The following is a 14,969-nucleotide window of genomic DNA, read 5'->3' as shown; positions in this document are numbered from 1 at the left end:
GAGAGAGCACCTTTGTAAGACAAGCTTTCAGTCTGTCCATAAAATGGACAGAAAATGGGATTTAACTTTCCCCGCACAGCTAGCCAGCGCATCACAGCCAGGCAAGGTGCCACCGACTGGCAACTGCCTCCAGATTCCCTGTGTTGGCGTGAGTCATTCTGAGCTGATAAAAGCCTTCGGTCTAGTCATAACTCGCCCCAGTAAAGGTTCACAATAGCTTCAAGAGACTATCTCAGTCTGCATCACTTTCTGAGCTGAGGCTGTCAGTTTGGTGACAGCTTGGTTTTTCTGCACATGATCTGTTTTACTGGATTGCTAGCAGCGGGCAGGCTTGGGGTGTGATCTTAGTCTCCGTGAAGTTGCTGGGTGTTTTACCACTGACCTCAATGCTCCTTTCTTTTCCGACAAGTTATTTCAATACCATGTAATTCCATTAGAGATCACATTTAGGAGCACTGATGGGGTGGCCCTAATAGCTGGTGGGTATGGAAGGTGATTGCTGGCATTGCTGCTGGCCCTGAAATCAAGTGGGGAGGAAGTGGTTGGGCCTCGGTCCCTGAAATTGTCGCTGTCTTGTGTTGCTGCTACCTGTTTACTGCAAAAGACAGAAGCCTCCTTTCAACCCGTCTGCTTCATGTTTCAGCCTCTCTCCCATTGCCAAGAATATTTTTACTCTGCATCCAGAGAAAATGAATTCATGCCTTAAGGATTTGTACTCTTTGCTCCGTGCTATATGATAGCAACCCAGTGAGATACGCAAGTGGAAACTGCATTAATGATTGATAAAAGCTGAGAGCTGTTTAATTTTTTTTTCCTGTTTAATGACTATCAATAATTTAATGCATTTACTGTATGTTTTTAAGAAATAACACCCGTATTAGAGGCTTGGGTTTAATGGGCTAAATGATTCAAGCCTCAAAAGATACTGATTGCCAAGGCGCAGCGTATCCCTTCTTGCTGAGGGATAGGACAGACAAATGTCGGGCTCAGCAGATGACATCCTGCACACCCCCTGCCCACCCTGGTTTCCTCCTGTTTGTGCTGCACAGGGCAGGAGTTGACCTCCCTGCAGCTTGGTGAGGGTGGCCACGGTGGCACGGAGCCCTGGGGGGACGCCGGGCCATGGCTGTGTGCCTGCGGCCTTGCTGCCCCTCGCCCCGCAGTCAGCATCTGGACACTGGTCACCTGGGGAAGGGTGAGGAGCACGGCCCCCGGAGGAAGATGGCTTCCTTTCCTTTCTGCCTGGAAGGGGAAAACGAAGTGATTCCTTCCCCTGCCATTTCCTGGGAAGGGAGCAGGTTTTTAGGAGGGAAGAATCTTCCCCTGTGCTTGGGTGCTCTGGGTTTGGTCCTCAAGACTTTGCATATAAAACATCTGCTATAAAATGTTATTGTGTGCGTGTGTGTGTTACTTGTGTGTGTACCTTTTACTGGTGGTTAAGAGAACATTTAACTGGTTTCTTCGGTACTGGTGGCCATTGTAGTTAAAGACTGATAAATAAAAGTTATGTGAAGGTTTGATGTAAGCATGTCAACTAAACGCACGAATAGTGATTTTGTAAACTTAGTTTTTTATCTGCACAAATACCATTTTGGGACAAGTTTTTTTTTTTTTTTATGACACAAAGCATGCAGAGAAATACCTAGATGTATATTTAAGCTGCAAAGAAGTATGTAAACACCTCTAAATAAAAACATGACATTTAATATATTTGGCATTTTGAATGAAAGTGACTCAAATTTAATAAAAAGTATGGTTTCAGAATTGTATTTCATATAAATAAAGAACAGTCTTCTACTTGGACAACGGTTGATGGGTAAATCTGTTAAGTCCACTAAGACCTTGGGCAAATCAAAGGAAAATGTGAGATCTGTTTTGATTCTTTCTTAAAATGTTTTTATCCTTTGACTACACTTCTCCGACAATATTTTGATAACTTATTTTTCAGTTATTTGTACTAGATACTTGAGAGAGAGTGCTTCCTCTTTGTGCAGATAGAGTTCTGCGGAAATAATGTTTATATTTGAAACTTGTTCCTGCACAAATACCTCCAGTACAGGTGTTTGTGGTGGAAGTGTTTACCCTGTTCTGTGTATACAGGCACAGGTGTGCATGTGTGCACACATGCTGATGACGGTGATGTTTTCACTTCATATTGAATTGAATGAGCTTTTTTTCTTTGTACCTTGATCTCTGGGTTGCTGTAGCTAAGTGTGATGTTAAGTGTAACTTTATTTTCATACGATCTCTGTCTCAGTTATGGATATCAGAAAATGGATTGGGGAAGGAACCTGCCACAGAAGGAGGCAAGGTTCCTGGTTCCAAACCCTGGGGCTTGGGGTACAGCCCTGAGAGCTGAGGGAGGGCACCCAAAATCCTTGGGTGCTGGCAGGGTGGCCCAGAGGTATGCAGCCCATGTCCCTGCTCTGTGTGCTTGGCAGCACCCCTAGAGCCCTGCTTGCCTTCCGCTGCCATCGGTGTTGTGGTGAGGTATGTGAGGGCCCCTGCAGCTCGGTTCCAAGGAATGTTTCAGCCAGAGGTTGGATGAGAAATCTGTCATGGTGGATAGGAGTGCTTTTACCTTGTGTGTTTGTTTTCTACAAGGAGGAATTGTGATTATTTCTACCTCAATGGGTATTCATGGAGTAGTTGCTTTATTAGATGAAGCCTTGTTGAGGAGGTTGAGAACAGGTGAATATAAAAGCATATTTTATTATGATATGAACTTGACCTCTTTCTATTAGTGTAAGCTGAGCAAGCAGTTATTTTATCTGAAGGAAAGTATCCATTTGGAAAATGAAGACTGAAGAACCTTGAGAAGACTGGTGCTCTCGCCCCTTTAAAGTGTGCAAGCTGGTGATTGTGTGCTGTTCTTTTTTTAACCCTGCTTTGCCTTATGTTATAAACACAAGGGGGGAGGCGTTGAGGTTGGGGGTTGTTCTTACATACAGCAACACACTGATGTAATTCCTTCCTCTAGTTCTTGTGATAAAGGTAATAAACGTAACAGGAGATGTAATAAATCAGAAAACCTTCTGGGTCGGTTGTGTATGATGGAGGCTGCCTTCAACAGAGCAGTTCCCCAGCCAGCTGGGAGCAAGCCTGATGCCGAGGGAGCTCCTTGTCACTGTCACATCACATAGAGGGGATGAGCTCTTTGTTGGCTGCGTGGTTTGGACTGGAAGTGAGGGGAGCTACTTTCTCAAAATTCATTGCTTTTTGAGCTTAAAATGACTCTGAATCAATTAAATTGAGGATTAGATCTTGATGAATATCATGCAGGATCTTTTGACTGTGGGAAATGGAATAGATTTAGTTAACACCTGGAAAAAAAAATCTGTATTTCCATTATACACCAAGAGGAATCCATTTGGCACTGATCTTTTCGAAAGAAGGGTTTCCAAACCCTTTGGCACTGGTCCTTTGGGAAGAAGGGAAGTCGAGGTTGCATTTCAGAACAGCTGGTCCAGTTCTGAACCTTCAGTTCGAGCCCTGTCCAGAACTGCCATGCGTAGTGCAGGACTTGATGAAAACCCAGCTCTGGCTGGGGGAGTTGAGGATGATTTTTATTAAGCTTGATATAGGAAAGTAACTTGGCTGAATGTGCTGCAGAAGTTGACTCACACACCATATGAGGGTGTTTGTCTTAACATATGCCTCCTCGCTTATCTAATGTTGATGTCAACGATTTGTTGGTTTCCATACCATGTTTCCCAGTTTTCTGTTTGTTTCCTTCCTGTCGTATCAGTAGACCCAAAACATTTTGACATTTTTCTCAAATAAATTATCTCTGGTCCTGCCAGAAATTGAGTCAAGTCTTTTTGTATAGTACGTCATTTCACTAGGTTTCTCCAATTAGATTTTCACTTTTAGATAATGCATTATTTCTGCTCATTTTACTTCATTTTTTATTGCCTGAGGATTTGAGAACAGAACAATTTCACTTACTTTGAGGGAAGTGATGTCTGAGTCAAAACTACATCCCTAAGTGGTACTTATGACAGATTTCTGTCTTTGAGGATGCTGTTAATAAACTTTAGCTTTTTGCACTTAGCCTTCTTTTTTGCCACCTTGATTTTATGTTTGACTAAAAATATGCTTCCTCCGAATCTTGTGCATCGACTCTAAATTTTTTCTTTTGGCAGTTAGAGTATGGAAGTGTAAAATTTTATGCACTTGAAATGTAACCAATATATCAATTCTTAGCAGACTTCACCTGACTTATGGTGGGGGGTTTCTCTTACCAGAGAGAAAAATGCTGTCTAAAGCATTCTTTTTGATTTAATAATGGGGGGAAAAAAAGGGATAAATGATGCATTAGACTTTGGGATGCAAAATGAGAGGGTCTTTGTGGGGGTATAACATGTAGTGACCGGCTGTTCACTGAGCTGCTCAGCAGGTACAGCGTAGCAGGTTGCCTCGGGACAGCTGTGTGTCAGCAGCAACTCGCTGAAGGTCACTCCTTGCCATGTCTCTGCAGTGAGGGCTGTAGTAATGTGTCCCCCCCTTTTTTTTTTTTTTTTTTTTTTTTTTTTTAAGAAGTGTAAGAGTATGAGTACTCCCTATGTTGGCTTAAGTTGCTTTGCATCCATTAGCACAAAGGGGACTGGAGTCTGACAGCAGGTGGGAATGCCAAGGGGATGTAGGACGCCAGGCAAGTGGAATAAACCAGTGTGGGAAGGAAGGTCCGCCTGCAGGGAACAGGCTGGGGAGGCAGAGTCTTGAACAGGTCGACTTTGTCTTGGATTCTCTTCTCCTGCATGGTCAGATATTGCATGACCTATTTATGGTGAGTGTAACAAGGTAGAGGAGGTTTGGAGTCACTAATCTTGTTCTTTCTCTCCTTAGTGCATGTTTTCCCTTTTTTGTGACCCTTATTTAGTTTTTCATTGTTTATTTACACTGCCACTGTTACTTCATGAATTCTTTAAATCATTGCCTATCTAGAGGGGAATCTGGATAGAATTAGTCTTGCAGCTTTAAGCCTTGCTGACAGGAGGAGAGAAGAGCAGAGCTTTTGTCCTCGAGAGAAATGCAGGAACTGTGGCCATTTGGAATCGGACAGACGTGGTCGGCCTGGAGGGAGATGTTTTTATAGAAGTGCTGCCTGGTCTGCTGTTCTGTATCTGTTGGGACTCCTTGTACATACAGAATCTCTTCTGGGGGACTAGGATCCCCTTTGCCATTCTGCACTCTTGGCAGGCAGGATAAGTGTCTTTTGTGTGTGTGTGATGAAGGTGTGTGCAGAAGTCTATTGTGGGCTTCTTTTCATATTTTGAAGTCTTGCATTTGGATTTTCCGTGGGACAGAAAAAGGGCAGTGCTTTGTGTGTGAATCTGAGCTAACAAAATGTGATGGGAGAACAGACTGGATGTGTTTCCCTGTGCTCATTCCCCACAGAGAACCTTGAGTGGATTGCCATTTCCTCAAATATGTTAATGGCTTGCATGCACCCTTCAAACTAATTTTCCACTTGATTTTCCTGCCTTTCATCAGAAGCAGGTACTGGAGGTAGGGAGGGGCCCATTAAATCTGGATGTCTGTAAGTTTCCTTAAATTCCCGGTCAGAATGGGGCAAAGAGAGAGGCTGAGGTGAGGCATTATGGTTTTATGGCAGTGAAGCAGGAGAAAAAATGACTTCTAAATGGCATTTTTATTCACAAGAATGCTTTTTGGTTCCCTTTCCCTTCATTCTGGTATTTAATTTTTTCTCCAATTTATTGAAAGATTCAATGGAGCTGGAGTAAGTTGTCTAAAGAAAATAGGTTGTTTTAAGAAGAAGAATAGTTACATCAAGCAAAAGAAATAGAAGTTATGACTGGTTGCACATGCCTCATAATTCTAGATATGATTCTTGCAGTACAGAGTATGTAAGCACTTGAATGTCAGTATATGCCTATATATATGTTCAGGATACGAGTTGGAATTTGCCTTTTGCCAACTATTTTGGTAGTAAAAACGGTTCATTTAACTTACTACAGAAGTGGGTGTAAGTGTGGCTGAAATGTGTTTACTTCTCTGTTCTTTACTACTGAATGCTCAAGAGTATTTTTGGTTGGGACTTCATCCCATCCTGACTATGGGACTTTATCCCAATCTGGGGTGAATCCATCTTTGTTTTTCTTAGTAGTAGGTGACTCAGCCTTCATATTCCTTACTTGAGTTGATGATAAGAGACAGAACAGCTCGAGCGGATGTTCTGGGGCTTGGGAAGGAGAGGCACAGTAGCATATCAAAGTAGTTGTTGTATTCTGCAGTGTCTTAAAAAGAACACAACTAATGCTTATCAGCAGATACTTACTTCTTCTGTTTTGTTTTCTCCTTTAGGAAATACTGTCGTGCTGAGGAAGAAAACAACTCCAACCCCCACTTCCCCCTTTCCTTGCCTGATTTAGAAGCTCCAGGAATGTGCTAATTGGCGGCGGCCTCTTCAAAAAGGTAAGAGGCAATTGTTATTTGCTCTCTGAGGTGTCTTGCCTGCTCGGTTCCTCTTGGAAAGAAGGGTGATCTTAGAAGAGGCTTGTCTACGTGGAATTTAGACAAGTCTCCTGGCTGACATGGGTTACTCTCCACTTGCCTTTAATAGTCTGATGCAAGCAAAAGATTTGTGCACTTGGTGCTTCGCTTCTATGTGCAGGATGTGGTCCCTCACAAAAAACTGGAAGATGAGGTAGATTTATAAACACTTGTGGGGAAAAAATAATAATATAGCTCTTGTACTGTGGACTGATTAACTGCATCTTTGAATATTAGCTTAGATGAGAAGATACTGCGATTTAAAGAAGCCAAGTTGAAAAAATACGTCATTAAGTTTTCTTATTTTTTTAACCTGGTTGTCTTCTCTGGGGTCTTCAGTGGTTTCATGGCTGCTTATACCACTGACAGATAAGATATGAATGAGCTGGAACACCAGCTCCATATCTGAATGACGTTTTGTGAAGAGTTGAGGACAGACAATAATTCTCTACCTCTCCAGACTTGAAGTTTTGGGCAGAAGTGTAAAATACGGTGGGTGAGAATTCAAATGAAGTACCTTTTTGTAATATCTCCAAGTAATTACATTTTGTAGTTACATATTATGATGCAATCCATGTCAGTCTTTCAACTTCCAGACATAAAATTTGCAAGGGTATATGCGTGCTGTGATTCATAGAGCATAATGGGATGCTTGAGTAGACTGAAGTAAGCTTCTGGACAAATTGCATGTATATTTCAATACTGAAACTGAATGTTGAGATTTGTATTTCTTTAGGAACTAACTGCACTGCATTGAGATGCCATTCTGACCCTGTGATCAAGGCAAATGCTTCTTGTAGTGGAGGCAGTGTCTTCTGTTTAGACCTCAGCCTTTGCACTTCGGTTTAATGTCTTAACCTAGCACTGAGAAGGAGCTTATGTGAGCTTGCTAGGTTCTGAATTTGAGAGGCCAATGCATGATGTATGTGTTTCTTCTAGATTTGCTCTGTGGTGCTAACCTTTGTGAAGGGTTTGGGGAGACATTGCAAAGCAATAATGTCTTAAATTGCACCAGTGAGATTTGTCAGAGTTCATTTGTCAGACCCCTCAGACTGACTAAGTACACTAACTTATCAAGGATAAGCTGCAGACAGGTAATGTGCCTTGGGATGTTCTTTCTCATTCTCCATCTCATTCGTGATGGTGCAGAGGCAAGCGAAGTCTTTATTGAACGACTGCTACCAGCTGCCTGGCTACCTTCTGCAATAAAGCTAATGACCTAATGGGCAAATGTTTCTTTGAGACCTTCAGTGGAAATGGAGACAAGGAGAAACATACAGACCAGCTGAAGGGTTCTTGAGGAGTTTGCAATTTCCCCAGGGCCCTGTCTATGTAATTACCTGTCTGTCGCTTTGTCTCCTATCTTTTAATGCAGGAGGAGTGTCAGACTGCAGGCTGCTAATCTTTGTTACTATGGAAAGGCTGCTTACACTCTTCTTCTTGCACTTCAGAAATGGCAATCGCTGGTCCCCAGCTGGTTCTCTGAATTTAACTTAAAAATGGATGATAGCTTTTCTCCTTGGTGCCAGACTAAATAATGCAGCCGACTGCGCTGTTGCAGGCAGGCATTGCCTCCGCCACTGACACTGCGGTGTGTTGGGAGGAGGAGCCCACAAAAGCTGCCTTGTAGCTGTTGGACCCATTTTCCCCCAGACAAGTCAAGGGCTCTAAAATTCCTTTGAAACACAGAGTCTTGGGGCACACCGAGATGTGGGAGCCTTGGCTGAGCTGCAGGTGTGAAGGAAAGCTGTTGTTAAGATTCGTAGCTCCAGCTGAGTTTTTGTACGGTTTCTGAATGCCTTCAAACTCCCTGGCTTTGGGGCTGAGGCATGCAAGAACTCCACAAGCTGTTTTGTGGGATTGTGGACATCAGCTGTTGCTACTGCCTCCCACCAGCACACATCTCACACAGTGATTTACAGCAGAGGCAAGTTCTGATGTTGGGCTGTGCACAACCCCTCAGTTGACCATTGGTCATTTCTCTGTGTCTGAGACGTCTGTTTGTTCCTCTTAGACAGCACTGGAAATTTGGAGGGGATTCCTTGCTTGCTGCTCTCCTCCTCCTTCCCCTGCATGTGCTTCCTGAGTTGCAGTGTCAGGCAGATCGTCCCTCCAAAGTTGGCATTTGGGAATGGCTCCAGCACAAACACCTCGTCTGCACGCATTCTTTCTGTGTTAGCGAGGAGAGGGAGGCAGTCCCTGTGATGGCCAGTAGTGGCCCTTTCCAGCTGCTGCAGCACTAGCTCACAAGTCCAGGAAATGTGTTTAAGTCCTTTTGCCATACCTTTGTAAAATGCCCTTAAACTGTCTTCAAATGCATGGTGTTTAAGCAAGAGTCGGTATTATCAAATGCCATCATGCAGTCTGTATTCTTTGGGGTGAAAAGCTTTGGGAGGAAGGGCTGGGCGTGATACTGAAATTTGAGAACCAAAGCTAAAGGAAATTCTTGCCCATGTGTGAGACTAGAGCGGGGTCAGGAAAGGTGGGGGACGGGGAGGCCCCTGCCCCGGTTAGTGTTGAATGGGAACAGAAGGGAAGGCAGAGGCAGGGCATTGACGGGGCAGCAACAGATCAGGTTTTGCTAGTGGCCCACAGCTTGTGGCATTTGCCACATTTAATGCTGAGCTTTCCTTCCCCATGTTTAACTAAATGTGCACAAAGATTGTTTTTGATCATTTTTTGTTCCTTGAAAGAGCAGCCATATCTCCATTCAGATGGTTTTAGAAATCGTGTTCATTATCCATGCATCTAGGATGATGATTTTGCGCTGATTTTGAAAGATCTTCTGTTGTCGTCCCCCCCTGCCTTTTTTTGCTGTCATTTGTATTGACCTGAACCATCTCCAAGGGAAAGGTGATACTGCTGCCGGCTAGCATTTCAGGTGGGTGATACTGGATGTTAAGCAGTGTGCCTGTAATAAGTTACCTGTCAGTGGGAAACTTACCCTGTTTGTATTTCTCTTTTCATATATAAATCAAGGTCATAGCTCTTGAGCCTTTGTAGAGCATTTCAACAAGGTATTTGTTTCAAGTACTTTTTTTTTTTTTTTCCCTCCGAATCCTTTGAGAAGTTTTGGGTTAGGATTCAGTGACTGTACTCAGCAAAATGTAAATCCAGTAAGCGTCTATCAAAACTGTATCGCACCTTACAAGAGGTTTTTCCAGTCCTGCTCATAAAGCCTCCCAGTTTATATCTTAAAGTCTTTAAGTACTTAATTAAATAAAATTAACATTGAGTCTGTGCTATCTTGCTTTCTTGAAATTTCTGATCTTTTATTTTTTTTTTTTTACTTCACGGAAGTTACACGTTTAACTTTTCTTTTTTCTGGTATGGGTAACATTTAATCTTAAAAATCTTAGTTGAGAAGAAAAGCAATTTCCAGCAGTGTTTTTAAGGATGCTTGTATGTCTACCATGTGTTTAGTGAATTAAAATTCACAAAGCTGGATGCTTACTTTATACCTTCAATATGATAGTTTTACACATCCTAGACAGTTTTAAACACACCAAGTGGGGGAATTCAGAGCTGAAGTTGTTTTTTAAATCACCTCTTTCACATACAAGTTCAAGAAATGTTGAGAAATAAAGCAGAAGTCTGGCATGTATGGGCACAAGAAACAAGGTTAAAACTGTAGCAAGGGATATAATATTAAACTTTTTTATCCTCTTAGTTCTCTGGGCCAGCCCTTAGCTGAGGATAGCCTTCACAGGTCCCCTGAGGTGAACAGGGTAGCAAATGGGGTTGCAGGGGAGAGGTAGTGAAAAGACAGCACAGGGTTGCCGCAGGGCATCTGTGGGTGCTGAGGGCTTGAAGGTGTTGTCTTTTGTATGTTGTGGAGCTATGGCCGCCATCGGCTGAAACCCTGCAGTTCCTGAGTGTTAGCAGAGCAGCTCTGGCACCCGCAGCCCTCCTCCGGTTTCAGCGGTTAAAGCCCGCCTGCCTCGATTGCCCTCGGTGCCGTGGAGCTCAGTGTGCCCGGTGGTTGAGCTGTTAGAGGAGTACAGGCCTACACCAAATACACAGCTGTGAGTGCACTTTGAGAGGCAAATGTTACGTGGTATGATGTGTCCCTGACCCAGGGCCTGCCCTCCCCTGCCCGCCACCCTGGTGCAGTGCAGGTCGGTCACAGCTCAGCTCCTCAGTGCCCACACAGCGGGCGTGCAGGGATGCTTCTGGAGGCCTGCTGTCTGCCCACCTGCACCCCCTGTGCGGCTGTGTGCCCGGAGCTCAGAGGTGGCTCCTTGTGCTCTCCAAAGCTTTGCAGGCTTGCGAAGAGGAGCTCCAGCTGGAAAGACTCTCAGTGAGCGCTGCAGAGCAGTGGGAGTACAACCCAGCAGTCTGCAGGATGAAGTTTTTGGAAAGAGCCTGTGGTGCTAATCCATAATTAGTGGCTGAGAGGAACAAAGTATAACGCATGGATATTAGCGTAGGTGGCAGGTTTTGGTATGACTTTTGCTTATATTATGTGTTAGTCTCTCAATAAGAAAGCTGTTAGGCCAAATCGGATTTGAATGTTTTTGTTGAAGCTAGCAATGGAAAAAGACCTGGTTTGTTGCCTTGTTTGCTTACCGGTGATGACTGTTCCCTTCTGCTAGGGAACAACTCATCTGGCTGCATATTGCTCCATCTTTCAGCTGTGCAAAGATGCCTGGGCATTCCTTAGGTACCTCAACAACTTGAGTGTTCAGAAAGATTTTAAGGGAGAAATTTTACTGGCTTGTTTTTTGCTATTAGTATTTCGAAGTGAACCTGAAATCCCAAAACAATGATTTCAAAACCATGTTTCCTTGTGTTGTTTGTCTGCTCTCTGCCATCTGCGTGGTTTAAGGTGTAGAGAACATGGTGCTGCTGCCAGGGAGCTGGGAGGCCTGGGTGCTATTTAGAGCTCTGGTGGTGGTGCTGGGATTATTGATCTTGCCTCATCCCCATGGGAAGACGTGCTAAAATCCTGGTGAATTAGCCCAAGTATTCCTGTACAGACCTGCCTTAGCCTCTTGTCAGATGTGAGACAGAAGTCTGTGGGAAGCCCTGTGTTTGTGAGGAAATTTTGTCTAGAAAATCCTGTACAGATTTGAACTGGCTGGGTAAATTTGTACTGGGAAGTGCTTTGTAACATGTGGTCTGAAACATTTTTGATCTGGTGCTGATGGCCTTAAAAGCCAGATGAACCACATCAGTGACTCATGGTCACTTACTACGCTGCCGTGTGATGTAAACCAGAGCTTCCTTTGGTGCCTTCCCACATACAGTGCTGTCTGGCTGGACTGTGAATTTCAGGCTTGTGCTTATACTCTACAGTTGATAACCTAAACATGCTCTTTTCTTGAAAGAGATCTTGTACATTTCTTGTATATTAAATAAAAAGCTTCCAGTAATTTTGGTACTATCCTACCGATGGTTTACCTTTGTGGAAAAGGAAATAGGACCTGTGTCTTGGGGTGACCAAAGAAATTTTATTTCCATGTTTCCTTACTTCCTTCTCCCCCCACCCCTTCCTCAAACTATGAGCTCATTATGATTTTAGGTCTAATGATCTTTCCATCTTTTCTGTGATCGTTATCGCAAAAGAAAGGATGCTTAACTTTTCAAGGGAGAGAAACTAAGGGAAGGTTTTTAGCTTCCCAAGCACCTTTTGGATATTTGTGACATTTGTAGAATCAATTGAACAGAGATGAAAACGAGGTATATGAAAAGAAGCACTGTTTGCCAGCAAAATGAGCAGCTATATTTCAGTCTTCAGATGCTTGGCTAAAGAACAGTAACATAAGCTTTTTTTGCTGCTAGAAATTGAGAATTTGGCCGTAATATGCAACTGTAAAATCTGTAGGCATATAGTGTAGCAGAAGCTGTCTTTATTCGTATACAGCACATGGTATTTGGCTTGGGAGAAAGTTCTTCGCTGTCGAAGAAAGTCGGGGTTCTGTGTGGAACTGGCTGCTGTTTGTGCTTCATATTTAAAACTGTGTTATTCCGGAAGGACAAACTAATCGTGAGTACTATTGGTACTATTTTCTTTTTTTTCCTTGTTCCCAGCAACCCACTGTATTTACCTGTCTGTCTTCTTTCCACGCTGTTTATTTCCAAGCTTGTGATCATGATCATAGTGAGAAGTAGATGAAATTCATGTGTATATTCCAGCAGGGGAATGGAACCTTTCATGACTTCAACCTGTGGGACCTTTCCCTCCTCACCTCCCTATAAAAGTATTTGTGATATGCTCAGAGCGGTCTTGGGGTGAGAATCTGAATTACATAATAAGATATTGTTGGTTTAGGAAGAATGGGGGATAAAAGGAAAGGGATGGCAGTATGCAAGTGGTGGTTCACCAGCGTCATGTTAATAGAATCCTCAAATCAAGTGCTCATTCACTTTAACCAGAGGTTAATTAATCAGAGTGAGTAGATAAAATGATAAGCTGTCTTTAATGAAGTGAAGCAGCTTTATTAGCAGTAAGCAAAATGCAAAATATTTTTGGTCTCTGGCACATGTGGCTTTCACGGGGGACTGTGGTTTGCCACCAGCTTCATAGTGCAGTAGCCTCTTTCTCGCTGCACTCTGCGGGCTCTGCTGTCTGTGTGTTAGGCTGTGGCCAATTCAGAACGCAGGAGATCGAATCAAATGGGAAGTGGGTATAACATGTAAAAACAGAAAAAGAAGCGTTCCTCACAGATTGATCTTTATGCTAGAGACCATCATTTACCAACTTCCATACTTCATTTGTTGGTATTTTTCTTTGGAGAAAGCAGGCTTTACACACACAGCCAGCAAGCAAACAACCCCCCTGTGTGGGTTTGCAGGAGTGCTGCTGCTGGAAAGGAAGCAATATGATCCTGCCTGGGAACTGCTAGCATAGCCTGAAACCTGACAGCACTTACCTGCCAACTCGTGCTGTATGGACAGAAATGCACCAGGGAGGTGCTACCTGGGTCTTTAGGTGGAGGGCCACAGCCTGCCTGTCACTGGCTATTAAACTGAAGCAAATTTGCTTACTTTTGTTCAAACGATCTTCTGTCCTCAGCAGGGCGTCTGTGCCGTTGTGCTGTTCCCCGGTGTCTCTCCCGAAAACCTGTAGAAGCCATCGGATGTGTGATGGTGTGCCTGGCAGAGCAGGGCTATAATAGCAAATACCCACAGAGACCAAGATGAAGCAGATGAAAAAGAATGCACATTGATGAAGACACAGGTCTCTGGAATGCTGAAATCATTTACTCTGGGCTAAGATAAATCGGTTTAAATGTCTGCATTTCAGCTTAAAATTAACTCCACTTATGACTAGATAAAAAGACTGTTTTTCAAGTACAACTCACAACAGCAGTTGGTTCATGCAAGTCACCTCACAGGTAACCCCCTTACAAATTAGTTATGTGGTAAGGTTACTGAATTTGTGTGATCTGGAGAAGTTCAACTGTTAGGCTTAACGTGACTTGATGATAGGATGCTAGCAAGTCAGTTGTCTGCCACCAAGCTCACCCTTCCCCAAGCCTGTCCCTAACATAGCCTGCTTCCCACTGCCGTTTGGGTGTTAATTCCTCCACCCCAGCAGCTCTCCCAGTCTTGCATGCTTAAGTTGAAAGGTTGAATCCATGAAACAGAGCATGTTGCTATAGAGGGTAACTCTTGAATGGCTGGTGAGAATGATATGGGGAAAAGCTACTGAGATCCTTGAAAGCACACTGGCAATTTTTGTCTTTACTGTAAAGTGGCCTAGTACCCAGCTTGTGAAGGAAAAGCTACTGGTCCAGTGAGGTTGCAGTCACCAGCTGTGGTGATGCTCTTGCTGTCCTCTGTAGCAACACAACCAGCTACTCTACTTGCTGCAACTGCAGTGCAGCTGTTGTAGTGTGCCTTGAGGCCCTTTTAGGTTTTCTGCTTGGATTTTTCTTTCTAGTAACTGTGTTGTGAATCTCAAAACTTGAGAAGTGCAACTTTTGGATATGTAAAATCAAGTAAGAAATCTTGGACCTTGCCTTTATACTGAAAGTATGAGGTTAATCTAGCACCTTCTGAAAACCTTGTAAATATTTGACTGGCTATTTGGCAACACTGCTGAGCTGGTTGATTAATGCTTAATGTGAGAGTGTTCCTGAAGCTCGGGGCTGAGGCTCAGGGTGCGAGCAGCAGTTGCATGTGAAGACATCCCATCTATGCATCCTGTTGCCCATCCTCCAGGACTGCCACCCTGAGACAGGCAGGCAGGAGGAAGGAGCTGGGTGACACAGCGGTGTCAGCTCTGGGCCAGGTCAGCTGAGCACATTTTGGCAAGGGTGACATTGGTTTGAGCTGTCCTGGCTGACTTTCTCTGCCCTGATGCCTTTGGCTGTTCCAGCAACAGTGTGGTAATCCCCGACTTCCAAGTGATGGTGAGCATCTGAGGCTCTAATATTCTACAGAACGTTTGGATACAGAAGATTTCTGCATGTATAGAAATGGCACCAGCAGGCAATTTTAAAGGA

The 14,969-nt window shown here is 43.7% G+C and overlaps 1 protein-coding gene across 5 annotated transcripts in view; it reads left to right on the top strand.

The window, feature by feature from the left end:
- Window positions 1-6,332: 6,332 nt before the first annotated feature.
- ZMIZ1 (zinc finger MIZ-type containing 1) overlaps window positions 6,333-14,969 on the top strand; it is a 299,337-nt gene continuing 290,700 nt past the window's right edge. For all 5 annotated transcript variants that reach the window (XM_032191678.1, XM_032191674.1, XM_032191675.1 and 2 more), the window contains exon 1: window positions 6,333-6,438. The gene's annotated coding sequence lies outside the window, so the exon portion shown is untranslated. The remainder of the gene's footprint in view (window positions 6,439-14,969) is intronic.

The sequence above is a fragment of the Aythya fuligula genome, chromosome 7, assembly GCF_009819795.1.
Source record: "Aythya fuligula isolate bAytFul2 chromosome 7, bAytFul2.pri, whole genome shotgun sequence".
NCBI lineage: Eukaryota > Metazoa > Chordata > Aves > Anseriformes > Anatidae > Aythya > Aythya fuligula.
The sequence above is the reverse complement of the archived record's forward strand: the minus strand, read 5'-3'. Positions and strand labels throughout refer to the sequence as shown.